We start from the raw sequence: 17,400 nt of genomic DNA, 5'->3' as shown, positions 1-17,400 counted from the left end.
TGCAGCGCCAACAAGGGAATTCCATCTGAGCGATAATTTGTATGTTTACTTCCTACAATCATGTAGAAGTGCAGTGCCCAGATACAGAAAAATATATCTATAAATAAAAATAACCAGTTCTAATCTACACTGCTGAATTTGAGCAGATTTGTTAAAGCTGTGAAAATGCCCACAAACATGATTAATTTTGCTGACAGAACAAGTCATGTGTAGGAGCTCTAGATAAACTAATAGGCCTATCATCTTTCTCATTCTTGCAGTTGTGTATTTATTAAAATAACAGATTTGCTCCATCCTTTGCCCCACACCTTTGGCTCTTGACCTTTTTCATCTTTTGAAGCCAAGTTACAACAAACAAATGTTGCAGTTACTCCCTCCCGTAAAGAAAAGAAGGGTGGTTGCAAGCTTTCTGAACATGTTCGTGACCACCCAACCATGCCTCGGACCTGCTTTCATCTGCACAAGTGCATTATGGGATATGTGGAAGGAGTACAGGGATATCAGAAGTGCCTGTGGGAATGGGTGCAGAGCAGCTGTCGTACACAAACATACCCAGTACTTTCTCTGTATAAAGCTGTTCTAATGAGCAAAGGCTTTGCCACCTTGTGGTAAATTCAGACCTGTTACCTTTCCTGATTGGGCCAGCGTGTCCCTGTTTTTAGCAGCCCCAAACAGCTCCTAGCCTAAAACTACACAGGATCTTTATGATTAGAGTGCTCCAGCTCACCCAAGGCCATAGACTTTGAGCTATGGCTGGCTGAGTGACGCTGGGCAGTGCCCTAGCCTGCTGTCGCTTGGTTCTGGGGGTTGTTCCACTTCGCAACTCCGGCATGAATTTTGGTATTTGGGCCAGTTTGTATGTAAGAGAATGTCCATTCGTAAACATGTAAATTAGAACATAGCATCATTTGCATAAACTCTCCACAATTCTGGTGTTGCAGGTTCAACGGGTATTAAGTGCATGATTTCGGGAGGCAATTGAGGTTTCAATGGAAGTGGCTATCTCCATTTTAATGACTCTACAAAAAGGATTGCAAATGCTGTAGAATTATTAGAATGTAAATAATATCCAGATTGTTGAAGTTAACACAATCTGGCAGACAACAGAAATAATTTTCACATTACTGTGATATGGTGGAGGACACCAGCATAATGTGTGAGTGATTCTGTAATGCATATTTAATAGTCAGCAAGACTGATCCTCTAGAACAGGGGTGGGCAAACAACTGCCCACGGGCCTGATCTGGCCCACCAGCCATTTTAATCCAACCCTCAAGTTCCTCCTGGGGAGTGGAGTCTGGGGATTGCCCTGCTCCGATGCTCCAGCCAGGGAGCAGGGTCGGGGGCCACTCCCTGCAGCTCCCAGAAGCAGCAGCATGTCCCCCCTGTGGCCAATGGGAGTGGCAGAGGCGGTGCCTGTGGATAGAGCAGCATGCAGCAGAGCCATCTGGCTGCTCCTCCACATAGGAGCCAGAGGGGGGACATGTCACTGCTTCTGGGAGCTGCTTGAGATAAGTGCCGCCCGGAGCCTGCGCCCCTGAGCCACCTCCCCGCCCCACATGCCCCAAGCCCCTGCCCCAGCCCTGATCCCCCTCCTGTACTGCAAACCCCTCATTCCCAGCCCCACCCCAGAGCCTGCACCCACAGCCAGAGCCCTCACCCCCCCCATGCCCCAGCCCTGATCCCCCTCCCGCCCTCTGAACCTCTCAGTTCCAGCCTGGAGCACCCTCCTACACCCCAAACCCCTCATCCCCAGCCCCATCCCAGAGCCCTCACTCCCTCCCGCACCTCATCCCCAATTTTATGAGCATTCATGGCCTGCCATACAATTTCTATACCCAGATGTGGCCTTCACCAAAAAGTTTGCCCACCCCTGCTCTAGATACTGTGGATCTGAAAGAATCCCTCATTCTGCTTTTCACTGAGACGAATGGAAGTGCTCTTGCTGTGAGCTGTTGTGACTATCACTTCAGGAGAAGGACATTCTCTAGAGACAGCATTTGCCTTGAGTTTGCTCACTGTTGCTACAGTACTAAGGCCTTGTCTACACTACCAGACTATTTCGAATCCAATTAAGTCGAATTTGTGTATCCACAGTAAATACACTAATTCGAATTTCTGAGTCCACAATAACGGGGCCAGCGTTGACTTTGGAAGCGGGGCACTGTGGGAACCTATCCCACAGTTCCCGCAGTCCCCGCTGCCCATTGGAATGCTGGGTAGAGCTCGCAATGCCTGCTGGGGGAAAAATGTGTCGAGGGTGGTTTTGGGTAACTGTCATCATTCAACCGTCACTCACAACCGCCCTCCCTCCCTGAAAGTGCCGGCGGGAAATCTGTTCGCGCCCTTGTCTTGTCAGTTTCAGCGCGTACGCCACAGCACTGCGAGCATGGAGCCCGCTGCGATCATCGCTGCACTTATGGCCGTTGTCAACTCCTCGCACCTTATCGTCCACCTCTTCCACAGTCAGCTGCTGAGAAATCGTGCGAGGAGGCTCCGGCAGCGCAGTGAGGAGAGTGGCGCAGACCTCTCAGAAAGCAGGGTACGCCGCGCCGTGGAGATCATGGTGGCAATGGGTCAAGTTCATGGTGTGGAACGGCGATTCTGGGCCCGGGAAACAAGCACGGACTGGTGGGACCGCATAGTGCTGCAGGTCTGGGACGAATCACAGTGGCTGCGAAACTTCAGGATGCGTAAGGGCACTTTCCTTGAACTCTGTGACTTGCTGGCCCCTGCCCTGAAGCGCCAGGACACCCGGATGCGAGCAGCCCTGACTGTGCAGAAGCGAGTGGCCATAGCCCTCTGGAAACTTGCAACGCCAGACAGCTACCGGTCAGTAGCGAACCAGTTTGGCGTGGGCAAATCTACCGTGGGGGTTGCTGTGATTCAAGTAGCCCACGCAATCGTTGAGCAACTGCTCTCAAAGGTAGTGAACCTGGGAAACGTTCAGGTCATCATAGACGGCTTCGCCGCGATGGGATTCCCAAACTGCGGTGGGGCTATAGATGGGACTCACATCCCTATCCTGGCACCAGCCCACCAGGCCAGCGAGTACATTAACCGAAAGGGCTACTTTTCCATGGTGCTGCAAGGACTGGTGGACCATAGGGGACGTTTTACCAACATCAACGTCGGGTGGGCGGGCAAGGTTCATGACGCGCGTGTGTTCAGGAGCTCTGGTCTCTTTAAACTCCTCCAGGCAGGTACTTTCTTCCCGGACCACAAAATAACGGTTGGGGATGTGCAGATGCCTACAGTGATCCTCGGGGACCCAGCCTACCCGCTAATGCCCTGGCTCATGAAGCCCTATACAGGCGCCTTGGACAGAGAGAAGGAACTCTTCAACTACCGGCTGAGCAAGTGCAGAATGGTGGTGGAGTGTGCTTTCGGACGTCTCAAGGGGAGATGGCGGAGCTTACTGACTCGCTCGGACATCAGCGAAAAGAATATCCCCGTAGTTTTTGCTGCTTGCTGTGTGCTGCACAATCTGTGTGAGAGCAAGGGCGAGACCTTTTTGGCCGGATGGGAGGTTGAGGCAAATTGCCTGGCTGCAGTTTACGCTCAGCCAGACACCCGTGCCGAGAGAATATCCCAGCGGGAAGCGCTGTGTATCCGGGAGGCTTTGAAAGCAAGTTTCCTCGGAGATCAGGGTAACCTATGACTCTCCACTTGCTTTCAAGAGAAACTGACCCTGGGCCTGTGTCTGTTTGTGTCGATTTGGATCTGCGGCTACATGCCGCGTTCTCCAAGTTTCACCCACTTCCAAAGCACGTTTTAAAGCAAAGTAATTGTTACACTCATTATTAATAAATCTTTGTTTTACTTTGCATTTCTGTTCTGGTGTTGAAACATGGACGCATACTGTGCTGGGCACGGTGTGCACTGACGTACAGACCGCTTCCTCCATAGAGGACTGACATCCTCCTGCTCCTACATAGGTCTCAGGGGGGGACGGGGGACGGCTGAAAGTGGTTCTGCATGAAGGGGAGGGTTTGCAGGAAGGGGCGAGTGGTGCCTTCTTTGCATAGGGGTTTGGATGACGGCAGTGGGCTGTGGGTTTGTGCGTAGGAAGGGGTGATGGGTGTGGGAGAAGGGTGAGTATCTGTCCGTGGATGAGGGCTCTTGTTGGGGCTCAGGGCAGCGGATAGGCTCGTTGATCCGTTGGAAGTGCATGGAAAGGGCAGCCTGCCTTTACATTAATGGCGTGGCAGGCGCTAGGACCCTGGACAAGCATACACATTACGGAATGACCAGGGGGAGCATACACAACACAGAATGACCCTGGTGCCTACTGACTGCAGTGTGTGTGTGCCCTGCAGTTGATCCTTTCCCCAATTCTGTACCCTGGTACTGTAGGCTATACTGTGCAAGTATGAAACCCCTGTCCACCCCATACACCGAAAAATCCTCTGACAGGAAAGACATGACCGAAACAGTGATTAACAGCAAACATCTTTTATTAATCTAATAAACAGTGGGGGGATGAAACTTGGATTTGGGACTGGCTGAGCCTATAAGGGAAGCACTTCTACAAATTTCTAACGTGAGAAGTGCGGGGTACATGGTCGCTCTGTTCTGGTTCAGTGACAGTTCTCACGGCCCCTACCGCCCCTCCGTCTTGTACTTTTGGGTGAGGGGGGGGGCAGGACTTCTTGGCGGGGGAGGGCGATTGCAGATACACTGCAGGGGGGCTCTGTCCTCCAGCCTACGGTCCTGCAGGACATCAACAAGGCGACGAAGCGTGTCCGTTTGCTCCCTCATGAGACCAAGCAGCGTTTGGGTGGTCTGCTGGTCTTCCTGCCACCACCTATCCTCACGTTCCATGAGTGTGCGATGCTGCTCACATAGGGTCTCCCTCCAGTGTTTCTGCTCTGCAGCCTCTGCTCGGGAGCAGGCCATCAGTTCAGCGAACATCTCGTCCCTAGTCTTCTTCTTTCGCCGTCTAATCATTGCCAGTCTCTGCGAGGGGGATGCCAGGGCAGTCCGGGAAAGAGCCGAAGCTGTGTGATGGGGAAAGTTAGTGATTTCCTTGAACAGATACATTTTTGCGAACAGTGAACACCGTCTAGTCAATGTCTATGAACAAGACCGTACCGGGCAACAAGTCTCACGTGGTCTCAAGACAAGCACGACATTTTGGGCTACGCTCTGATTGGTTGCGGCATTGCACAGGAGAGCGGACAAGTCGGGAGAGATAGCTGAATCCGTCTAGCAGACAGTCCTGGTAAGCCTTACAGTAGATTATGCTTATCAGTTAACGGATAGCTGTGCCCTCCTGCTAAAGGCAATCTGGAAATCAGATACTATGACCCTTTTCCAGCCACTCCCGACACTGCAGGGGAAAGATCAATGTATGCTTTTCCTCTGTGGCCTACAGCACGTGGCTGCTAAGCGAGGGGCTTTGTTATGCAAAGTATAAGTAAACCATTAAGAACAGTAACTATTCGCTAATTGCCCTAATTAGATGCAGCACTTCATGAACGAGATTACCCTGAGGTGGGTCTCTCAACTACAGAAAGACAGGATGTTAAGGGAAGCACTTCACCGACCGGGACCCTACGCGGCCATGCTGGTTGAGGCGATGGTTCCCCTGTACCTACGGATGTCGTGGCGTGGAAGAGTGTGCTTCACCGGAGGACCAAATAAGGCACCTCTTCCTAGAAACCTCCTGCGGAGGGTATTTGAGGAACTTTCTGACGCATTTGTGGAATTGTCCCTGGAGGACTATTGTTCCATCCCAATCTGTGTGGACCTACTGTTCGTATAGTTTCCCGTTAAAAACTTTTAGATATAGTATTTAGATATAGAATTTCTATTTTTTGTATACATGTTTTCGTACAAATAAATGTTTTCTTGTTTATACGACTTACCGCCTGATCCTTCCCCTGACTCAGAGTCCGGGTTAACGGCCGGGGAGGGTTGGTAGTTGATCTCTGTGAGGGTGAGGAAGAGATCCTGGCTGTCAGGGAAAGCGGCATTGTGTTCGCTGTCGCCTGCGCCTTCCTCCACGGACCCTTCGTCGTCTTCCCCATCGGCGAACATCGAGTAGGAACTGTCCTGGTTCACTATGCCATCCACTGAGTCCACGGTCACTGGTGGGACAGTGGTGGCAGACCCACCGAGAATGGCATGCAGTGCCTCGTAGAAGCGGCATGTCTGGGGCTGTGCTCCGGAGCGTCCGTTTGCTGCTCTGACTTTTTGATAGCCTTGCCTCAGGTCTTTGACTTTCACGCGGCACTGCATTGCATCCCGGCTGTATCCTTTCTGTGTCATGGCTTGGGAGACCTTCTCGAAGGTCTTTGCATTACGCTTCTTGGAGCGCAGCTCCGACAGCACAGACTCCTCGCCCCACACAGCGATCAGATCCTGGACTTCCCGGTCTGTCCATGCTGGGGATCTCTTTCTATTCTTCCATTGGGCTGACTCCTCTGCTGGAGAGCTCTGCATCGTTGCAGGTGCTGCGGAGCTCTCCCCGATGTCCAACCAGGACGTCAGATTCAAAGTGCCCAGACAGGAAAATGAATTCAAATTTTCGCGGGTCATTTCCTGTGTGGCTCGCCAGAGAATCCAAGCTCGGACTGCTGTCCAGAGCGTCAACAGAGTGGTGCAGTGTGGGATAGCTCCCGGAGCTACTAAGTTCGATTTGCATCCACACCTAGCCTAATTCGAGCTAGCAAGTGCGAATTTAGCGTTACTCCACCTGTCGGGGTGGAGTACCAAATTCAAACTAAGGAGCCCCCTAGTTCGAATTAAATGGCTTCCTGGTGTGGACGGTTGAGCGATTAGTTCGAATTAACGCTGCTAAATTCGATTTAAGGTCCTAGTGTAGACCAGGCCTAAGAGTCAGAAGCCGCATTTGTGAGCTGCCAAAGCACAATACAACATATAAAGCTTTGAATTCAGTCATTCAGGGTAACCAAATTTTAGAATCGCTCCCATGAGCATTTGCTGCAGAAGTGCTTGCATCTTTGTTCATTGGATCAAAGAATGGAAATAATACCATGTGACTTACCAGTCTAGTACAGCTAAGCAGCACAGCTTTAATCATGAGTACTTAACTCAGTGAGCTGTTTACGATCTGTCCATTGTTGGTTGGTTGGATTTTTTAAAACTGCAAAAAGGAAAATTTGAATAACTAGGATTATAAATTTGAGGCACTCGCAATCTTCCATGAACAACAAAAAGCTAAATTTGTTAGATAAATGATTTACTCGCTGAGCTCTACTATGGAGAGGCATTGAATAAAAGTTGGGATTTGGGACCTTTTAGAATTCTGAGCCATTAATGAAAGGAAGTGGTCTTTCATTTTTTTTAAATAACTTTATTTTTGTGTTAGAATTTTAGGGCAAAATAGCACATCAAGTGTTTAACTTTAAGCACATGAGTAATCCCAGTGAAATCAGTGGCACTACTCATGTGCTTGTGTGATTTGCTGAACAAGGGTACACATCTATTTATAGGAAAATTTAAAGATTAGTGCAAAAATGAATTAATAGGACAGGTAGCTACACAGTTTCTTTATATAGCGATGTGCTGTACAGGCAACTGATACAGCATTGTAATGCTCTAGTGTACAGTGGATGCCAATAACAACTGGATACTTATAATGCTCAGTGGTTAAATTTACATCAGATGTATTTTCCATCTGCATATAGGGAATGTCACAAATATTTTCATAAATAAAAATGCTCTGGTTCAGTAAATGTGTCTGTTTTTAATGGCCCTACTTCTGACATATAAACCAAACCATTGTTGATTAATGATTGTGGTTTTGCATAATGTGCAGACCCAAAAGATTTCATATATCCAGCTCTGGAAAGGGATCGTTGTGATGAAAAGAAAAGTGGGTGCTGGAAATGGTTCAGATGGTTGAAAAACATAAACATTGGCAAATAAGGGGGCGTCCATTCATAAACTAAACATGTACGTTTATCTTGCCGTTGATTAGTGCAAAGTGTCCAATATACAGCAGTTTGCAAACTCCAGTAAGGAGAATGTTTGGGAAAAGCAAGCATATTGTTACAATCCAAGAAGCAGCTGTGAATGTGATCATGCTGGCACATCTCACTGAGCCATCCTCTGTGTGTGAAGAAAATACTGAATTGTTTCTAAATGCTTATTGATTGCAAAGTTATCTCCTTCACAGTAGCTCAGTGTGCAGAGACAGACACTGCATTCTGCTAGTGATATAAATTCAAGTGACAAGTCAAAATGAAAGACTTGTCCAAATGATTTTAAGACAATAAATGTGATGGCTCCTCATTGACAGCATGTTAAATATTAATTCTTAAAACTCTGAGTTTTAAAGGCTTTGACATGTGTCAAGATTCTGACTATTTAAAACCAATCGCCTACAAAATTTCCTAGAGACTGAAAGCAAAAGCATTGACTTGTATGTCAAGCAAATAGGACTCTATAGGCTGTATCCCTAAAGAGAACACTGAAATTTAACTTGAATTGTGTTTTTCCAGGCACAGGGTGTTGCTATCATATTGAGACTATTATATTAGGTCTGGTCTACACTACAAGATTAGGTTGAATTTAGCTGCATTAGGTCGATTTTATAATGAATGCGTCTACACAACCAACCCTGTTCCACCGACCTAAAGGGCTCTTAAAATCAACTGCTGTACTCCTCCCCGATGAGGGGAATAGCGTTAAAATCAACCTTCCTGGGTCGAATTTGGGGTAGTGTAGACTCAATGCTGTGCAATTCTATGGCATTGGCCTCTGGGAGCTATCCCAGAGTGCTCCAATGTGACTGCTCAAGACAGAACTTGCAACTCTGATGCACTATCCAGGTACACAGGAAAAGCACCTGGAACTTTTGAATTTAATTTCCTGTTTGGTCAGCGTGGTGAGCTCAGCAGTACAGATGACCGTACAGTCCCAGAATCGCAAACGAGCTCCAGCATGGAGCAAATGGGAGACACTGGATCTGATTGCTGTATGGGGAGAAGAATCTGTGCAGGCAGAACTCCGATCCAGCAGAAGAAATGCTGATATATATGCCAAAATCGCACAGGGAATGGTGGAGAGAGACTACACCAGGGATGCACAGCAGTGCCGCATGAAAATTAAGGAGCTCAGGAAAGCCTACCAAAAGACAAAGGAGGCAAACGGATCAGAGCCCCAGACATGACGCTTCTATGATCAGCTGCATGCCATTCTAGGAGGGGACCCTACCAGTACCCCAGCACTCTCCATGGACACCTGCAAGGTGGCAGCCTCATGCAACACAGATGAGGATCTTGTGGAAGAGAAGGAGGAGGAGAATGCGCAACAAGCAAGCGGATAATCCGTTCTCCCCAGCAGCCAGGACCTTTTCCTCACCCTGGAGCCAACACCCTCCCAGCGCCTATTGTTCCCAGACCCTGAAGGCAGAGAAGGCACCTCTGGTGAGTGCACATTTGTAATGAAACTACAGGGGTTAAAAGCAATTGTGTTTGATTTGCCCTGAACAATTGGCATGCATTCGCGGCCAGTACAGCTAATGGAAAAGTCTGTTTACAAGTCTGGGGATGAAGCTCTCCTGGAAAGCCTTTGCAGAAGGTTTCTGGGGAGGGCTGCCTTATTTCGTCCTCCACAGTAGGACACTTTACCACGCCAAGCCAGTAGCAAGTGGTTTGGAATCATTGCAGCACAAAGCACGGCAGTGAATGGTCCTGGGTTTTGGTCACATTCATGTAACATTCGGTCTTTATCTTTCTGTGTCAGCCTCAGAAGAGTGATATCATTCATGGTCACCTGATTGAAATAGGAGAAGTTTTGTAATGGAACAGTAATTCCCTCTGTTTGGTGATCCTCAACACATTAGACCCCAGGCATGCTGGGCTGTTTGTGCTTGGCTAAAAGGGATCATCCCAGAGAATAGCCACACTGGGTGGGGAGGGGTCTGCTGCACATCTACCCCAAAACTGCAGCCCCTCCTTTTAAACAGCATCCGCAGCCCCTCCTTTTAAACAGCAAACCCAACTGGCATTGGTTGCTATGGGAAAGGAGGCTGCTGCAGTTGGAAAACATTCCCACATGTTATGAACATGTAAGAGGCCAACCCCGCATACCCTTTGGCTTACCATGGCTGCCTGCAAACTGAATTCTGTTGCCCAGCTGTGTGTGATGTGTCACCATACCTGCAGGCGCTCAATATAAAAGGTAAAATGTGACCTTGTACCTGAAACACATGTGCTTTCTGCTGTGAAGTGCTTGATTCACTGTGAAAGAATCTCTCTTTTGTTCTCAGAAATATATCTTCTTTAAAGTCTTCTCTCTCTTTTTTCCCCCCTGCAGCTGCAAATGCTTCTATGCTCCCCGCATCAACTCCGTCCCTGAGGTTATCACAGATTAGAAGGCGGAAAAAACGCACTAGCGATGACATGTTTTCAGAACTCATGCAGTCCTCCCGCACTGATAGGGCACAGCTGAATGCATGGAGGCATTTGGTGGCAGAGGCCAGGAAAGCATACAGTGAGCATGATTGGAACACGCAGGAGGAGATGCTGAGGCTAATGGGGAAGCAAACGGACATGATGAGGTGACTAGTGGAGCTGTAGGAAAGGCAACTAGAGTCCAGATCCGCACTGCATCCATTATGTAATCACCTGCCCTCCTCACCAAGTTCCATATCCTACTCACCCAGACGCCCAAGAACGTGGGCGAGGAAGCTCCGGGCACCCTGCCACTCAACTCCAGGGGATGGCCCAAGCAACAGAAGGCTGTCATTCAAACAGCGTTGATTTGTAATTTGGCTACAATAAGCAATGTGGCCTTGTCCTTCCCTCCTCCCCGACCCCACCCCGTTATCAAACCCTTTGTACACCTGGGCTTCCCTTTTACTGGTCAGCGTTGTCAGTGATCAAGTTTTTTTTAATAAATAAAGAATGAATGGATTCAGAACAATAGGGACTTTATTTCCTATGCCAGCTGTGGTCGAAGGGGGGGAGGGGGATTGGCTTACAGGGAAGTACGTTCGCCAAAGGGGGTGGCTTTGCATCAAGGACAAACACATACAATTGTCACACCGTAGTGTGGTCAGTCATGAAACTGTTTTTCAAAGCCTCTCTGATGCGCAGCACACCTCGGTGTGCTCTTCTAATTGCCCTGGTGTCTGGCTGTTCAAAATTGGCCACCAGGCGATCTGCCTCTACCTCCCACCCCACCATAAACATCTCCCCCTTACTCTCACAGATATTATGGAGCACACAGCGAGCAGCAATAACAATGGGAATATTGCTTTCACTGAGGTCTAACCTACTCAGCAAACTGCGCCAGTGCCCTTTTAAATGTCCAAATGTACATTCTACCACCATTCCGCACGTGCTCAGCCTACAGTTGAACTGCTCCTTACTGCTGTCCAGGCTGCCTGTGTACGGCTTCATGAGTCATGGGAACAAGGGATAGGCTGGGTCCCCAAGGATAACTATTGGCATTTCAACATCCCCAACAGTAATTTTCTGGTCTGGGAAGAAAGTCCCTTACTGCACCTTTCCAAACAGCCCGGAGTTCTGAAAGATGCGAGCGTCATGCACCTTTCCTGACCATCAACCATGTTGATGTCGGTGAAACGGCCCTTGTGATCCACTGGTGCTTGCAACACCCTTCCAGTTTATGTACTCTTTGGCAAGGTGTCCAGTGCCAAGATACAGATATGCGTTCTGTCTATCGCCCCACCACAGTTAGGGAACCTCATTGCAGCAAAGCCATCCACTGTGACCTGCACATTTCCCAGAGTCACTACTCTTCTTAGCAGAAGGGTATTAATCCCCTGGCTATTTGGATCACAGCTGCCCCCATGGTAGATTTGCCCACTCTGAATTGATTCCCGACTGACCGGTAGAAGTCAGGCATTGCAAGTTTCCACAGGGCTGTCACCACTCACTTCTCAACTATCAGGGCAGGTCTCATCTTGGTATTCCTGCCCTTCAGGGCAGGGGAAAGCAACTCACACAGTTCCATGAAAGTGGCCTTATGCATGCGAAAGTTTCACAGCCACTGGGAATCATCCCATACCTGCAACGTTGTGCAGTCCCACCATTCTGTGCTTGTTTGCCAGGCCCAGAATCGGCGTTCCACTGTATCAGCATGCCCCAATGCTGCCATGATATCCCAATTACCATATCCCGTGCTTTCAGGAACGTCTGTGTCCATGTCCTTTTCACAATCTTCCTCGTGCTGGCAGCTACTAGCTAGGCTCTGCAGATACTGCAGGATAATGCGCGAGGTGTTTGCAATGCTCACAACAGCAGTGTGCACCTGAGTGGGCTCCAGGCTTGCCGTGGTATGGCGTCTGCACGGATCACCCAGGAAAAAAGGCGCGAAATGATTGTTTGTCGTTGCTTTCAAGGAGGGAGGGAGGGGAGACTGACGACATGTACCCAAAACCACCAGCTACAATGTTTTTGCCCCATCAGGCATCAGGAGCTTAACCCAGTATTCCAGTGGGCAGCAGGGACTGTGGGATAGCTACCCACCGTGCGCCATTCCGTGAGTCGATGCTAGCCATGGTATTGAGGACGCACTCCGCTGACCTAATGCACTTAGTGGGGACATGCACGGTCAACTGTATAAAATTGGTTGCTAAAGATCGACTTCTATAAAATCGACTTAATTTTGTAGTGTAGACATGCCCTTAGACTAGCTCAAATCTTGTTAATTGTCTTCAATTCATGCTAGGCTGAGGTACCAAAAGATGCTGTCCTGCAGTATAGAAACAACACAGTTTAAAAAAAAAATCAGTCATTTGAAAGAGTTGCCAGCTGCTTCATTTGCCACAAATAGCAGAGCTTATACAAAAAACAAAAAGGGAGAGAAAAAGAATCTGTGCTTCTAAAGGGTGCAGTGTTATTGAGATGGACCTTCGGAGTGGGAGAATAGTATATATTCTAAGATTTTTCAGATACTAAAACCCATTTACTGCTGTTGAGAAAAATCTCTCTGCCAGAGGATTTAGCTCCCACTAATCCTTAAGTGACTTGTTTTGACAGAGCCTTTATAGAAGATTTTCTCAGTAACTTCTGATTTGCTATAAAAGAGCAATTACTGATTTGTCCTCCAGCGCCTTTTTGATGCACGTTTATTAATGAAGTTCATGTATGCACAGAAATAGAAGGAGAATCCAATCAGAATTGTTTACTGTGAAAATGCAGGAACGTTTGGATTTTCCTGGATCTTCAGTTCTCTTTCTTGCCCTCAGGGTACTGGGAGTCTGGATTTCATTTAGTGTGTCATGTGGCCGCCTTAGCAGACTGTGGAAACTAAGCCTACTTTATGTTTAGAAAGTGCAGTGCAAACAGACAGACATTTTCTTATGTTCTGGGATGAGCCTTGTGATACATGCCTGCTTTATAGGCATCACGCTATTTTCTCTACCTTCCCTTTTGCACCGGTGGCTGAAAGGCCCTAATTTCAGCGTGGATATTCCCATTAAAGATACCATGCCAATGTTTCGGAAATGTCCCTGGGTTGTTTTTTCCTTCCTTTCTGCAAAAGAACATTTTGAAAATTGAACAATGCGACTTCTCTTTTCAAAATCTCAAATGTAGTAATAACCATAGTGGAGGTGAAATAAAGGATGAACGTAGATTATGGTGACCAGGATCCACAGCGGATGCCTGTGTGAGGCTGGTTGAGGTCTCTCTGGTGAGAGTAGCCCAGCTCCTCCGTTCAAGAGGATCTGTGTTTGGACTGCATGTGTGATCAGCTTATAAAATGAACACTGAGAGTGAGGGAATTATATACTTTTTGGTTGCTGCACAATCTAGAAGTCTGTACAGAAAAACCTAGTGGTACAAAAGCCAGTACGTTTTTACCTTGAAACCCAAACAAACACAGCACGTTAACTTCCAAAGAGTTACGTGACGTCCATGGAAAGCACTTGGGGAGTTACATGGGGTTTACTTTTCTTTTCCAAGGGATGCTACTTCCTTGCTGCTAAACAGGGGCACAGTCATAGAATCATAGACGATTAGGGTTGGAAGAAATCTCAGGAGGTCATCTAGTCCTATCCCCTGCTCAAAGCAGGACCAATCCCCAACTAAATCATCCCAGCCAGGGCTTTGTCAAGCCAGGGCTTAAAAACCTCTAAGGATGGAGATTCCACCACCTCCCAAGGTAACTCATTCCAGTGCTTCACCACTCTCCTAGTGAAATAGTGTTTCCTAATATCCAACCTAGACCTCCCCCACTGCAACTTGAGACCACTACTTATTCTGTCATCTGCCACCATTGAGACCAGCTGAGCTCCATCCTCTTTGGAACCCCCCTTCAGGTAGTTGGAGGCTGCTATCAAATCCTCCCTCCCCTCACTCTTCTGCAGACTAAACAAGCCCAGTTCCCTCAGCCTCTCCTTGTAAGTCATGTGCCCTAGCCCCCTGATCATTTTTGTTGCCCTCCACTGGACTCTCCAATTTGTCCACATCGTTTTTGTAGTGGGGGGCCCAAAACTGGACACAATACTTCCAGATGTGGCCTCATCAGTTCTGAATACAGGAGAATAATCAAGGAAATAATTTTGAAGCACTTGGAGTAGAGGAGAGGAAGGTGATCAGGAACAGTCAACATGTATTCACCAAGGGCAAATCTTGCCTCACCAACCTGGACATGAGTCAGTAGTGTGCCCTTGTTGCCAAGAAGGCTAACGGCATATTGGGCTGCATTAGTAGGAGCATTGCCAGCAGATCAAGGGAAGTGATTATTCCCCTCAGTCATTAAATGCTGATCTTCCTAACTAGAACTGCAGAAGATGATGCAACAGGTTCCCTCCATTCCTGTCCCTGAACTTGCGGGGAACTCAATGGGTGAGGTATTCATCTTTCTCATCCTGACAAATGATTCTTACTCAGTGCTCTAAAGGAAGATCTCCCACAAAAGTTCTAGGTAATAGAGCTTTTGTGCTATCTTGATGATGTGGGTGTTTTTGTTGTTCCAAAGTTGTTTCTTTAAATTAGGATGGGTGAACCTCAAAAGATTCAGAGCTCAAGTTCAGTTCAATTAAGCATCTAAAAGGTCTGGATGCTTATTAGCTCTCTCTCAAACTGATGAGAATCCAGACCCTTTAGATGTTTATATATAAAATCTTACTCTGTGGGATGGAGCGATCCTTAGGTGGAGGATAAAACTGTAACACCAGAAGGAACGTTACATACAGGCCTTGTCTGAACGTAAAACAGACCAACCTAGCTACATCACTTAGGCCCATGAAAAATGTCACACCCTGTGTGATGCAATTAGGTCGATCTAATCCCCTCTGTAGATGGAAGAATTCTTCTGTCTACCTAGCTACAGACTCTTGAGGGGATTAATTTACTGTAATGATGGACACACCCCTTCCATTGCTGTAGTAAATGTCTAGACTATAGCACTACAGCAGCATAGCTGCAGGAGTCAATGAGTAATGTACTTTGTGACTGAAGGAAACTGCCTAAGATGTTAGAACAAGGATTAGTTTTCATACAGCAGTTTAAGGATTTATTTTTCACCTCTGGTAGAAAGGTCTGAAAAGAGACAATAAGAACCTGCTTTGTTATTTATTGATTTATATTACCTCACGGCCTAGGAGATGATAATGGAAATATGCCCCACCTCCAGTAGGTGAAGTCTCCTGGCTTGGAGATGTTCATTTTTAATGATGATAGTGCCACAGAGCACCACTTTTTTGCAGTGCATGTATCATCCTTTCAGCTGTTTTCACAAGAGCCAGAGTGAAGTATAGAAAGAAGAGATGAGCTAGCAGTGGTTGCACTGAAAGAAGTTGTGGATGTGAAGAACATAGTAGGTTCCTACTTAGCGTTGGTGCCTGTGTGTGGTACTAGCTAGTCTAGACTTGTTAACTTTAATTTTAAGAGGAAACTGCATGTGGTTGTTAAATCTGCTAGGAAAAAGGTGGTTCTAATGACTGTGGCCAGGTGAGGAAAATAAACACTCTCTCTTCTGGGGTTTTGAGTGAAACATGCAATTATGTATGGGGGGCAGGAGAACCTAGTGGGAAATGACCAGAAAAAAATGACGTTAATTGTGCCCCTACAAAGAGCTCCATGCAGGTAGATTCCTATGCCTATGCAGAGCCCCACAGAGCTACTTGCAGGATCAGAGCATGTTTATGAACCTTACACAGCCAAAGATGGCCTAAAAGGAAATAGAGAAATCGAATTTAGAGAGAGAGAACTGTAATTAACAATCACTAATACTGCTCCCAAAACCTACACCTCTGAACTGTGGGATATATTTTTCCATGTAATCAGAAAATACTATACTGAGAATTATTATTTGTCACAGCAGAGCCTTGAAGCTGTACATCCTTGATACTTGGCTCCTGGCCCCTTGACTGTGCATCTGTGAAACATGAACTCATTGTGCAGCTCCATCATAAGGCACTGGTCCATATACAAAGTCTAAATCATATGTTAGTCCTTGATGGCGATCGTCTGTCTTCTGAGACTAAGCTGATATCTATCTCGACTCCGTAGAGTTCAGAGCTCTTAGTATCGTATAGCTATTTCCTAAAGACTTGTTAGCAAAAATGGTTCTTTAAGTCCATCTTTCTAATTCCCTTTCTGGGTACTGCTGCAAAGGATGCTATCTTATTGTAATAGAATTGCACCTTCTTCATCATCCTCATTGTATTTTGCATGTTCTGAAAGCCAAATCAGAGCAAACGTTTATCACTGCACTCACTGCTTTTCTTAAATGTTAATAAAGTTATTCAATAGTCCAACCAACCAGGAAGGACAGCAGGGGCGGGTATTTCACTTTTACATTTGCTTTCGTTTTTAGATATAGTGTCTGAGAGTATAGCATTTCCAATGACAGATCAGAAAGCTTTGTATTTTTAATTTATTTTCCTTCCAATATGTGTGCCATAGCACTTAGTAAATGTGCCAAATGGATAGAGAGACCTTAAGGAAATCTTACTGTCGCTTATAGATTGTGATATTGTTGTTTATGTAACTACTAAAGATTTGCTTTCTAAATAATTCTTTCACCATCACAGGTAACACTGGTCTACAATTTTTGAGAAGTCGTCTGCTTCAGAGATAAAATGTGCTATTTATTATGTATTTTGATGTGCTGAATTCAAATATGACAATTAAAACAACTGATTGGCTACTGTTTCTAAGTTATGTAAGTTTTTACATTTTATGTCTATGTATATTGTGTAGATAGTAGAGTTTTAATCATAAATTGTAAACCTAGGTCTTTTCATGTTTATGGTTGCTTTACATGATAATATTTCACCTGTCCTGTTTATGTAACACTTTAAAAATCAGCAAAAGGGTTATATAACTAAAATTTATTATGAAACAAAAGGCAAAAAACTATTATGTACATAGTTTAGTCCTATTCAGTGTCTACTCGGCGCTTCTTGGCTTGTCTCTTGTATTCATTAAATGGAGCATCTCTTGT

The sequence above is a fragment of the Mauremys mutica genome, chromosome 11 (assembly GCF_020497125.1).
Source record: "Mauremys mutica isolate MM-2020 ecotype Southern chromosome 11, ASM2049712v1, whole genome shotgun sequence".
NCBI lineage: Eukaryota > Metazoa > Chordata > Testudines > Geoemydidae > Mauremys > Mauremys mutica.
This window is presented reverse-complemented; position numbering follows the sequence as displayed.